This window comes from Artibeus jamaicensis, unplaced genomic scaffold, assembly GCF_021234435.1.
Source record: "Artibeus jamaicensis isolate MK-2021 breed Jamaican fruit bat unplaced genomic scaffold, CSHL_Jam_final contig_465, whole genome shotgun sequence".
Classification (NCBI taxonomy): domain Eukaryota; kingdom Metazoa; phylum Chordata; class Mammalia; order Chiroptera; family Phyllostomidae; genus Artibeus; species Artibeus jamaicensis.
In genome coordinates, this window is record NW_026521843.1 from 41038772 (window position 1) to 41051752 (window position 12981).

Consider the following 12981-nt stretch of genomic DNA (forward strand, 5'->3'; position numbering starts at 1 on the left):
GAGTCAAAGTTAGAGAAATGAATTTTGGAGTCATCCAGTAAGTTAGGACACATTAGGGTACCTCAAATTCAGTGGCTTAACCAATACATAAGTTTATTTCTATTTCATGTAATAGCTAGAGAGAGTGGTGTAGTGGCTCTCATCCTCTACCTATGGCTTCTGTCTCTGGCACCAGCTCCTGCCATCACATCCATATCCCAGCCAGCAGGAAGGAGCAGAGACAAGTGGAAGGCATGCTTATTTAAGAACATGACAGGAAGTAGCCTATATCACTTCTCACATTTAAATGGACAAACTTAGTCACATGTCTCACATCCCATAGCCAGCTGTAAGACTGCTTGCAGTCTCAGGATGAGTTCCAATAATAAAGGAGAAAGTGAGGACAAATATTGGTGGAAGCTAGCAGTTTTTGCCATATTCATGGAAGTTGTTAGGTTAGGTTCCCTAGGAAAAAATGACTACATAATGTTGATAAATGATTCTTATACCAGCACCAGATTCTTTTGATTACAGTGGCCTTGTAGTATAGTTTGATATGGGTATGTGATCCCTCCTACCTTGTTCTTCTTTCTCAAAATTGCTAAGGCTATTCAGAGTCTTTTTTTGTTCTGTATAAATTTTTGAAATATTTGTTCTATATCTGTGAAATATGCCATTGGTATTTACATAGGAATTGTGTTGAATCTATAGATTTATTTGGGTAATATGGACATTTTAATGATGTTGAATTCTTCCAGTCCATGAACATGGTATATGCTTCCATTTATTTGTGTCTTCCTTAATTTCTTTCTTTAGTGTTCTACCATTTTAAATTGTAGAGTTCAATGGAATTATGTGCATTTATATTATTGTGGAAAAATCCTTCAATTTCTTATCTAGATTGAGAGGGCTCTGCATTACTTACAAGCAAGTGGGAGCACTAGTCTTTAACAGGAGTAGTTGGCCATTTCTGCTGGCCCAGAGGGTTTAGAGAGATCTGCAGTTCAAGGTTTTTGAGTGCATCAATCCAAATGTTCCCATTCTAGCTCTCGAGATTTTACTTCTTCCTAGTCAGAGCCCTGACTTTGGCACAGCAGTCTGGAGGATTCAAATTTCTTTGGCATTCTGCTATTCTTATAGTTGAATGTAGGGTTCCATATCTTAAGCCTTTTTCGTCCTCTGGCTGCAGGAGATGAGAGTCTCCGTATATGCTTCCAAAGAGGTCCTCTGGTCATCACACATGACCTTCAGTTGGTGATTAATCACCCTCTTAGTCTTTTGATGTCTTTGTCTTATGCTTCAATGACACTCAAAGAGCTACTGATTCCATTGTCCTTATGTTGGGACTTGCCCTCCTCTCAAAACCAGTGAATTAATTCCCTTCCACTAGTATTCCATCCAAGTTCACCACTAGTGAAAGTTTTAACCATTATCCTGCAGGTCAGGAGCTTGTAGCGCACTTCCCACAACAGTGATGGGTTTCTCATTGTCAGCTGGCAGATGGGTGGTCAAGTCCCCAAATCTCATTTTTCTGGTAAATTTTTAAAATTTTAATTTATTACTTCCGACCAAGATGGAGGCATAGGTAGACACACTGTGCCTCCTCGCACAACCAAAATTAGAACAACAAAAATTTAGAAACAAAAAAACCCCACCCCAGAATGGACAAAAAATTCAACTGTACGTAAGTTCGGCAATCATTCATCCAGACTGGTAAGAGAGGCGGAGACAGCAGCCAGTGGAGAAGGGTTCCAGCAGGAAAAACTGGTGGTTGGAGACCCCAGGCATGCAGGCAGCGGCCAGCAGATGCCTGTCGAAGGGAAGCATTGAGCAGACCCAGTGAGGCGCACAAGGCAGTTGGCTGACTGTGGTCACACATTCACATGCAGATAAACCAGGCAAAAACAAGCAGTGAGACAGACTGTGCAACGCAGGGCCCCAGTGCCTGGAAATAAAGCCTAAAAGCACCAACTGAAAATACCTGTGGGGGTTGAGGTGCCAGGAGAAACTCCCAGCCTCACAGGAGAGTTCTGTGGAGAGATCCACAGGGTCTTAGAACATACAGAAGCCCACCCACCCAGGAACCAGCACTGGAAGGGACCAATTTGCTTGTGGGAAACTGCAGAAGGGACTGAAATCTGAGAGAGAGCAGAACAAGCACCATTGTTCCCTCTCTGACCCAGCTCCCACATACAGCGTCACAACTCAGTGACTGGGTTGCCCTGCCCTGTTGAACACCCAAGTCTCCGCCCCTCACTACATAACAGGCAGGACCAAACCAAAAAAAAAGGCTCAAATGGAAGAATATATCAAAGCCCTAGAGCTAATACATTTAAGCAACCAACAGATAGCCAGATGCACAGTTCAGATGCACAGTTCAAAACACTGGTGATCAGGATGCTCACAGAACTGGTTGATTTTAGTCGCAAATTAGAGGAAAAAAATGAAGGCTACACTAAGTGAAATGAAGCAAAATGCACAGGGAACCAATAGTGATGGGAATAAAACTGGGACTCAAATCAATGGAGTGGACCAGAAGGAAGAAAGGAACAACCAAACAGAAAAGAATGAAGAAACAAGAATTTGAAAAAATGGGGAGAGGCTTAGAAAACTCCAGGACATCTTTAAACATTCCAACATCCAAATTATAGGGATACCAGAAGGGGAAGAGGAAGATCAACTAGTGGAAAACTTATCTGAACAAATAATAAAGGAGAATTTCCCCAATCTGGCAAAGGAAATAGACTTCCAGGAAATCCAGGAAGCTCAGAGAGACCCAAAGAAGTTGGACCCAAGAAGGAACACACTAAGGCACATCATAATTATATTAGCCAAGATTAAAATGAAGGAGAGAATCCTAGAAGCAGCAAGAGATAAGGGGACAGTCACCCACAAAGGAGTTCCCATCAGACTGTCAGCTGATTTCTCAAAAGAGACCTTACAGACAAGAAGGGGCTGGAAAGAAGTATTCCAAGTCATGAAGTCCAAAGACCTACATCCAAGATTGATCTACCCAGCAAAGCTTTCATTTACAATGGAAGGACAGATAAAGTGCTTCTCAGATAAAGTCAAGTTAAAGGAGTCTATCATCACCAAGCCCTTATTATATGAAATGTTAAAGGGACTTATCTAAGAAAAAGAAGATAAAAAACCTGTATAGTAAAATGACAGCAAACTCACAATTATTAACAATCACACCTAAAACAAAAACAAAAACAAACTAAGCAAACAAATAGAACAGGAACAGGACCACAGAAATGGAGATCACATGGAGGGTTAGCAACAGGGGAGTGGGAGGAGGAGAGAGGGGGAAAAGGTAGAGAATAAGTAGCATAGATGGCAGGTAGAAAATAGACAGGGGGAGGGCAAGAATAGCATGGGAAATGTGGAAGCCAAGGAATTTATGACACATGGACATGAAATAAAGGGAAGAAATGTGGGTGGGAGGGGGTGTGCAAGGTGGAGGGAAATGAAGGTGACAGGGAAATGGGACAACTTTAATAGCATAATCAATAAAATATATTAAAAAATTCAATTTATTAAGGGTAACATTGGTTAATAACATTATATCATCTTCAGGTATACAACTCATAATTCAACATCTGTATACTCTATTTAGAGGGCTCACGCTATATGAAATCTCTTGTTTCCTTATTTTATGATATATATGGCCCCCTTTGGCCAAATCACCCTCCCCCTACTTCCTTTCCTGTCTGGAAAACAGTGTGAAGTTTCCTCAAAAAATTAAGACTAGAACTATTACATGATCCAGCAGTTTCTGTTTTGGGAATTTGTCCCCCAAATATGAAAATACTTCTTCATAAAGATATATGAAACCCTATGTTTATTACAGTGTTATTTACATAGTTAAGACATGAAAACAGCCTAAATGCCCCTGTAATAGATGAATTTATATATATATAATCAATCATATAGATATATGGAAATGTGATATATATAGAAATTTGATTATATATATACACACACACATATACAATATTATTTAGGCATAAAAAATGAAATTTTGCCATTTGCAAATTTCCATTTTTAGAGTCTTGAACCACTTCTTTGAACCACTCCTGCCACAAACTGCCTTAGGTTGGGTTCTCCAGGAAACAAGCTCTGAGGTGAAGATTTTTGTGCAGGTGGTTTATCGAGGAGTACTTTCAGGATCAGCATCTGCAGAACTAGAGGAGGAACATTGAACCACAATGCAGTCACAACAAACACGGAAGAATAACAGGGAAGAATTCTTTAAATAAGTCAACAGGTATCCCACCTTGAGGCAATGGGTGTGTGCCTTCTTATTCCTGCATTGAACAAACATTTGCTGCGGGCTTTTTTCAGGGAAAGGATGTGACCTTTGGTGAGGTGGCTGTCTTTACAAGAGGCAATTTCCAGATAGGAGCTCAGCCGACAGCTGTCAGTCTACAACTTTCCCAGGAGGTGGGGAAAGGAAAGACTTTAGTACAGAAGATACACCAGTAATCACTGCAGAGATTGTAACCAAAATTACAAAAGACTAGAGAAAAAAGGAAGTTAAGGACAGTTCGCTGGAGAGACTCCTACATTTATGTGACAATAGGAAGAACGGTCAGAAAAGGAGACACCAGAGGTACAGAGCACAAAGAACAGAGAGCCATGGAAAGAGTCTAGAGGAAGCCTGGATTTTATTAATCCAATCTCTTAATTTTACAGATGAGGAACTTCAGAGAAGAAAGACAAAATGGTTTAATTCCAATTTGCCCAACAAGTTTGTGAAAAGGCCAGAACCAGCACTCAGATTTTTTGATTCCCTCTCTGATGTTCTTAACTCTGTCTCCTCCTTGTTTCAAGCGTAGGTGACCTCTTTCTTATTCACTTTTTTATGGAACAGGGAAAGTTAAGTTAGTGAGACTCTGGAGCATTCGATTTGTGGGGGCTAGGTTCCCAACTTCATTACTTCTCACAAAAACATTTCTTGGCATGCTCTCTCCTGGGAGTGCGCCCGTGCCTTTCCCTTTTCCTCTTCTTCCCCAGCAGGCATATGCCTCTGAAACTCTAAGGCACACAGGGGAGCAACGGGCAGCAGCAGCTCCTCCCTGGCTAACCCCCTAAACCTGTCTCCAAGGTCCCAGAGTTCCCAGTGAGCCAAAGCAGTGCCCCCAGGCTCTCTCCTGTTGTGTTTTCGGTCCCAGGCAATTCCTTCTTTCCCTGTCCCCAACTTTAATAAATGTACTCTCAAAAATTTTTAAAAATTATATATATATATATATATATATATACAAAGTGACATTATTCAATATGAAGAGAGTTACTAACAACTCTACAAATTATATTTTTAAAAGAGGTGTTGAGGAGCTTCAGAGAAGATTGGCTATTGATCTTGTAGGCTTGTGGTGCAAGCAAGAGATGTTTCTTTAATTTCTCTGCTTTAAATATAAAGCCTAACTTAGTAATATTTTCTTTTCCTATTTTTTCATAAAACTTATCATGGTGTGCCAAGATTGTCTAGTTGCAAAAAAACTCACCAGATGAGAGAGGCTGAGTTATCACTGATATGTTATAAACTGGAATAGTTAATTTAGTCTTGTGCATCCAGTCGTGTAGTTATTTTAGAACAAAAGTTCCCTAGAAAAAAAGATTGATGATTGTTCCTGAGATCTGGTGCTATAACATTTAGTTTTCTATATAGCTTTAGAGTTTGCAGTTGAAAGGCACCATGCTACATTGGGCCATGGGAGCCTTATATACATACATTAAGAAGACATTGAAGGTTCGGGTGTGGAATTCTAAGAGAGTGGGAGAAAACCATTTTCACAGGGGCCTGCTGTCACTGTGTCCTCTTTAACCACATGCTGTGTCCAGTCACAGAAGGACAAAGGGCTCAAGGCACACAAAAGGGACTAAACATTGGCTGTGGGGAGAGCACAGGAAGAATAGGGATTTTCTTCCTTCAGCTTCTGTCCTCTGCTTTGTTGCGGAAAGCAGAAGGTCACTATTTTTCATTTTTGTTTTGTTTTGCTTTGTTTTTTTGAAACCGGTGTCAACTTCTTTTAATAAGCCAATAATTTTTATTCAGACAGTGCAATTATGATCCCTAGCAGTATATTAAAAAAATGTCCCAAGTCAACAATGTTTCTAAATATATGCACACCATCAAAAGGCTCCAAAACACTTAATTTCAATGTGTTCATAAATAGAACTTTGGGGATAATTTCAAGGAGGCTCAAATTCTACACATTTATTGGCACTAAAACTGTTAAATTCAGTGATATTGAGCAATATGGGTTACATTTCTTCTCAAAATACATTGATATATAAACACGATAAGTTAATACTTGAGTTAATTTTTAATTCTCAGATGAGAAACAAAGTAAATTAAGAAAGGATAATTTATTCAGAGGCCTAAGAGCTTCATTTATGTTCTAAATCTAAAACGAACATATGAATATGAACATATAGTTACTTGAAAATACCTGGAATATTGAAATGTTCAGTTTTCAATTAAGATCTTTGCCACTGTGTATAAAGAACATTAAGAGGAAACTTCTCTCAGGAGGTAACTTACATTTACCAAGGTCATCAAACAATGCATAAAATTCGAACTCCAACATACTGATAAGAAACTTATTGTTGTTCAGACCTTGGTCCTTGTATTAGCATAATAATGACTATTTTCTCCCAGTAGGTGGACCATATTTGTACCCATCTTCTGGGCCATAACAAAGTTTCAATACATTTAAAAGGAAATTGTTTTCTTGGATTAAAATAGAATTAAATTAGAAATAAGTAACAAAAAGATCTCTGAAAAATCCCCAAATACTCAGAAACTGAATAATATACATTGTATAATTTGTGCATTAAAAAAGAAAGCAAAAGGGAAATTAGAAAGGGTTTTGAACCAAATGACAATGGAAACAACAACATACCATTTTTGATGCAACTAAGGCAATATTTAAAGGAAATTTAAAGCACTAAACACCTACATTAGAAAAAAAAGTCTCAACTAAATGACCTTAGCTTCCACCTTCAGAAACTAGAAACAGAAGAAAAATTAAAACTAAATAAAGTATACAAAAAAGGAAATAAAGATAAGAGAAAAAAGATAAGAGCAGAGATCAATGACATAGAAAACAAAAATAATAGAGAATATCATGAAACCAAAAGTTGTGTTCTAGTTCTTTAAAAAGATCAATGGTATTGACAAACATCTAGTCAAATTCATTAGGGGAAAAAAAGAGAGAGAGCAAAGATACAAGTGACCAATATCAAGAATGAGACAGAAAACATCATTGTAGATCCTATCTATAAACATTAAAAGGGTCATAAAGTGCCCTGGCTGGTGTGGCTCAGTGGATTGAGTGTCAACCTATAAACCAAAGGGTTGCCTATTCGATTCCCAGTCAGGGCACATGCCTGGGTTGCAGGCCAGGTTCTCAGTGGGCAGCATGTGAGAAGCCACCACACATTAATTTTTCCCTCCCTTTTTCTCCCTCCCCTTTCCTCTGTAAAATAAATAAAATCTTTTTTAAAAAGCTACTATAAATAATAAGTAAATTTAGTAAGTTCACAGGATACAAAGCCAACAAATGAAAGGCTACTATTACCCTATATACTAACAACAAACAACCAGAAAATTAAAATTTAAAAGTTTCATTTACAATAGCATCAGAAACAAACTATTTGGCAATAAAGTTAATATAAAATGTGCAAGACTTGTACAATGAAAATTATAAAATAGTGCTGAGAAAAATTAAAGAAGCTATACATAAACTGAAAGACATCCTGTGTTCACTGATTGGAAAACTAAATATTGTTAAGATGGCAATATTACCCAATGGCCTTTTCTGTAGAACTGGAAAAGTTAATTCTAAAACTCATATGGAATTGCAAGGGATCCTGAATAGCCAAAATAACTAAGAAAAAGAACAAAGCAGAAAGATCACACTTCCCAATTTCAAAGCTTATTGCAAAGCTACAGTAATCAAAACTGACATAAGAATAGATGCGTAGGTCAATGGAATAGAATTGAGAGTCCAGAAAAAAAACCATTCATTTATGGTCAATTGATTTTAAACAAGAGTGTTAATATCATTCAGTGAGCAAAGAATAGTCTCTTCAACAAATGGTGCTGGGAGAACTGTAAAAGAATGGAGTTAAACCCTTACCTCAAGCCACAGACAAAAATTAACTCAAAATGTATTAAAGACCTAAGTATAGCAACTAAACTACAAAACCCTTGACCTCACTGGTGTGGCTCAGTGAGTTGGGCATTGTCATCAGTTCAATTCCCTATCAGGGCACATGCCTGATTTGCTGGCCAGGACCCCGGTTGGGGCACACGTGAGAGGCAACCAATTAATGTTTCTCTTCCTCTCTCTTCCTGCATCTCTCATCCTTTCTCTAAAAATAAATAAATAAAATATTTAAAAAAAATAAAAATAAACTATAAAACTCACAATAAAACATAGGGCTAGCCCTGGCTGGGTGGCTCAGTTGGTTAGAGCATCTACCCATATGCCAAAAGGTTGTCAGTTGGAACTCTGGTCAAAGCACATACCTACCTACATTGTGAGTTTGATCCTTGGTTGGGGAGCATCTGGGAGGCAACTGATTGATGTTTCCCTTTCTCTCTCTTTTCCTCTCTCTCTAAAATCTATACCCATATATGTGGGCAAGGGTTAAAAAAAGGGGGGCGGGGAAAGGTGATCAAATTAATTTAAAGTAGATTTATATAATCCCTTTATTTATTTTTAAAATTAATCAATTTTTAAATTTAGGAAAACAAAGTAATAAATCAACATACTATTCTTCATTAACTAACTGTAATAATGCAATGTCACATATAGATAAATTATAAGGTATTCATAAAACAAAGAATGTGATGCAAGTCCTAGTATTTCTTTGGCCAAATATATCTGTATGCCTGTATCAAACTCTGAGGTCCTGCCTTTGACAATAATTAAATCTTAGGTATAAAGATCAGAAATAACAGCATGATTTTATTAGACATTATTATAAAACTTTTCCCATAGATTTAATGAAATGGAAATATATAGACTGCAAAAATTAATTGGTCTGGCATGTAAGATATTAGTGAATTTTTGTTCATGAGCAGTAGGCAATGTTAAATAAAATAATATGAAATAAAGGTGAGAACTGACTAAAAGTGGAATAAATGTTTTTGTTACATATTTTGAAAAAAATAATTCATAACTAAGACTATACACTCAGGGATTATCTCTATAGTTCGTTACTAAAGAAGTTTCTCCAACAAGCATGCAAAACCACAAGGAGGAGGTTTGGCATTCTCTCCTGAGTTTGAAGCTGGCTCTTGGTGTTGCTTTATTTTATTTTTTATTTTATTTTATTTTATTTTATTTATTTTATTTTATTTTATTTTATTTTATTATTTTATTTTATTTTATTTTTTATTTATTTTATTTCTTTTTTCTTTTGTTTCCTTTTTCTTCTTTCTTTTTTTAAAGATTTTATTTATTTGTTTTTCGAGAGAGGGGAAGGGAGGTAGGAAGACAGGAAGAGAAACATCAGTGTGTGGATGCTTCTTGTGCGCCCCCAGCCAGGCGCCCAGCCCACAACCCAGGCATGTACCCTGACTAGAAATTGAACTGGTGACCCTTCGGTTTGCAGGCTAGCACCCAGGCCACAAAGTCATAGCAGCGAGGGCTTCTTTAAAAAAAATTTTGTTTCTTGGTGTTGCTTTTCCAACTGCTATTGGCCCTTGATGATCAGTCTTCTTTTCTTTTGGGAGAGTTAAAAGGGAGAGGATGAAGTCTGAGTGGTTTAAAAAAATAATAATAATGTGTAACTATTTTAATGAATGACACACTGAGTTTGAAAGATATCCTGTAAAAACTTGGTTTATTTTAACTAATATGTTATGAAAAATTTGGTGATCCTAGAAAAATTTTAGTTACATGTTAAATAATATACTGCTGACCAAGGCAGGGCAGCAAACAAAAAATAATAATAATTAAAATAATAAACTGCTTTGGCCATTTCAACATATTTCTTTGCTGCTAATGACATGACTTTGGGATGAGTATTGAAAACAAGTCGAAATAATTGCATTTAAGTATGTAAAAAAAACTATCGTTTAGTATTTTTTAAAAAGATATGCCCTGCACTTTGTTTACTTGAGATAAATGCTTCCTTTGATAATTCTTAAGGAATGGAAGAAGCCTTATTTTCACCACCCTGCCATATTGTATATTTTATTCAGTCCATAACAATATGAGCCAAGCTTCACTCTTCATGGAAGTATGTAAAAGATAAGGAAAGACTGGTAACTTGTTAATCACTGAAGGAGACCTCCCTTTTGTTTGGTGCCCTTGCATATATTAGTAACCTAATGGGGCCATAAAATCAGATTTGGGATGACAAATGCGTCTGCTTTCTTTTAGAGAAGTTGGAGAAGGGCTATCGTGAACACAGGTACTTTCCCAAGCAGGTTAATTTTAGGACAAAGGACTCAAAGAAGCTGAGGGTGGAAAGTTTGATTTCCTTAAAGCTGTTCATAATTGAGCACAAATTGGAAAGTGTTCTGTGCTCCCAGTGATTAAAAACCCCCAGTTTGAGAATCACAGGGTAGACTCAAAAATGGCTTAACATGCTTTAAGAAAACATTGCCATCTAGTGGCAACTACTGCAAGTTGTAGACACAAGGACCTAAAGGTTCCCTTGACCCTTTGAAGGACACCTCTAAATCAGCCCAAGTAGCAAAATATCTTGTGTTTATATGTTATATATGATATTGCTTTCTACTTATATTGCTATTCAACATTTCAAGCCAGCCCTTGAGGTGGTGATGCTTTTCCCTTCTATAGATGAGGCACTTGAGGCTCAGACAGAGTAATTTATCCAAGATCACACTTTCATCTATTCACTCAAGGTCCATTTATCAAGAACATTTATATGACTAGCATTATCCATGGCCTGGAGTAGGGGGATAAGTTATGGGTGAACTAAAAATGACTAAGGCACAATGTGCTTAAATCATTCACAATCTAGTGGGTATATAGCACCATGAAGGCTGGAGTCAGAATTTGTATCCAGGATTAATGTGTATCAGTGTTCTTGCCACTACATCATGGCACAGTAAATGTAAATGTCATAATGGTGTTTGGATGAATCCTGGAGTCTGTGCAGTATGGATGAGGTCAGTCATGGGGAAAGGTGGTTCCCAAGAAAATGACTCACTGAACTGAAATAGCTGGACAAGAGGCCTGCCCTTTTTCCAAACCCCTCTAATCTGGGGTTTGTAATCTGCTATGAGTTTGGAAATTGGATAAATAAGTTTATTAAGAGGGTATTTAATAAACTTGAAAGTCAATGACCTGAGTGAAAATCCCTAGTGAGAGTTTTAGAGCATAGACTGAAGTCTGTTTTGGCCACACTTGGGACTTTTTAAAATGTCCTGTCTCTGAGCTGAGGCCAGGCAGCTTAGCTGGCTAACAAGTTCTAAGTGGACAGTGTTACAGTAGAATAAATAATTGTGCCACAATGAGTGCACCGAGTTAGGAAAAATCCACATCCCTTACCAGGGCCTGCCTGCCTCCCCAGCCTTGTATTTAGGACATCACCTCCTAGCTTAGGATCTCTCTCCTGCAGAAACCGACTTTTTTCTACTATTGACCATTCCAGGTTCTTGCTTAACTCAGACCTTTGTAACATTTTGCCCTCTTCCTCGCTCTTCACAAGATTGGCTACTCATCTTTCAGGATATAGCTTTAATGTCACATTCTCAGGAAGTTCTTCATTGACCACCCTACCTAATATCTAATATAATCCCTAGTATCCTAGTGTCTAGGCTCTCCACCAAAACCTTTTGTGTCCTAAAAATGTCCTAGCTAACTGAAGCTTTAGCACTTACCACCTTCTAATATACACATATTTTGTCTATTGTCTTTATTGTTTATCCCCCCCCCCACTAAAATGTAAGCTTTGTGAAGACAAGTGGTTTGTCTACTTGGCTCATTTCTGTATGTCTACCACCTAGGACAGAACTTGGCACACAGTAGGTACTCAATAAATAACAGTGAATGAATTAAATGAGAACTCTTTTCCTCTTTGTCTCATATGGCTATTGTCAATAAACACAGCCAGACAGCCTGGTTTTCTTAAATAGAGTCTGACGGTTTTACTTGGCAGCTCATGAAACAGGACTGCTGTGTGCCTTTGTTCTGGGAAATGGACTTCAAGTAACCTTCCCATGGCCAAAGCCTCCCTGTGATGGGAAGTCAGGCATTAGTTAGGTGTGTTAAATCACATTTCTTAGGTCTACACTGCCACATCATTTGTTAACTCTCTTTGGCAGGATAGTGGGTAATGAATTCAGGGTCTTGTTCAAATATTAGGTTAGCTTTCCTCCATTCCTAACCACAAACTCCACTTTGTGATAAGCCGTTTCTCTGGCCTGTGTGCAACTGATTTCACCATGGGAGGGTGAGGCTGCAGAGAATAAAGTTCTCAAACTCATTTCATTCCTGGAAAAACAATGCCAAGTGCATCCCCTGCTGGAATTAAGTCAGGAATGGTGATGTCTTAGGAAAAGAACAGTGTATAACTGTAAAGGGCTAGAAAGGTGCTGCTAAGTCACCAACTTGTGGTGAGAACCATGGGAGCTAAGAAGGAGCGAGGTCCCTCAGTCTTCATGAAGGTCTGGTTTGTATACAGCACTACCCTGAAAGTAGCAAGGAAGAATCCCTAAGCTGCACCTTTAGAGGGAGCCAGGGTGCGGAATAGAGGCTAGCAGCCTATCCCCACTCCTTGAGCATGCACACAGTCTTCCTGCAGCATTGCCTGCGTCCCTGGTCTCTGCTGCCTCAGTTTCTATTCACTACTTCTGACTCACTACCTTTCCAGTTTCTTCCCATACTCCTTGTTTCTTGCTTATCACAGGCCACCTCATGAACATCTTTCAGTTCTTGAATGTGACAAACATTTCCCACCCCCAGACTTTTGCACATACTCTTCTGTCGTTACTCCCATAAAAAAGAC

The 12981-nt window shown here is 38.1% G+C and overlaps 1 long non-coding RNA gene across 1 annotated transcript in view; it reads right to left on the bottom strand.

Annotated features, from left to right (window-relative positions):
- The window catches only part of LOC119062634 (uncharacterized), a 128733-nt gene that overhangs the window by 25102 nt on the left and 90650 nt on the right, over positions 1 to 12981 (bottom strand). The gene's annotated exons all lie outside the window — the stretch shown is intronic.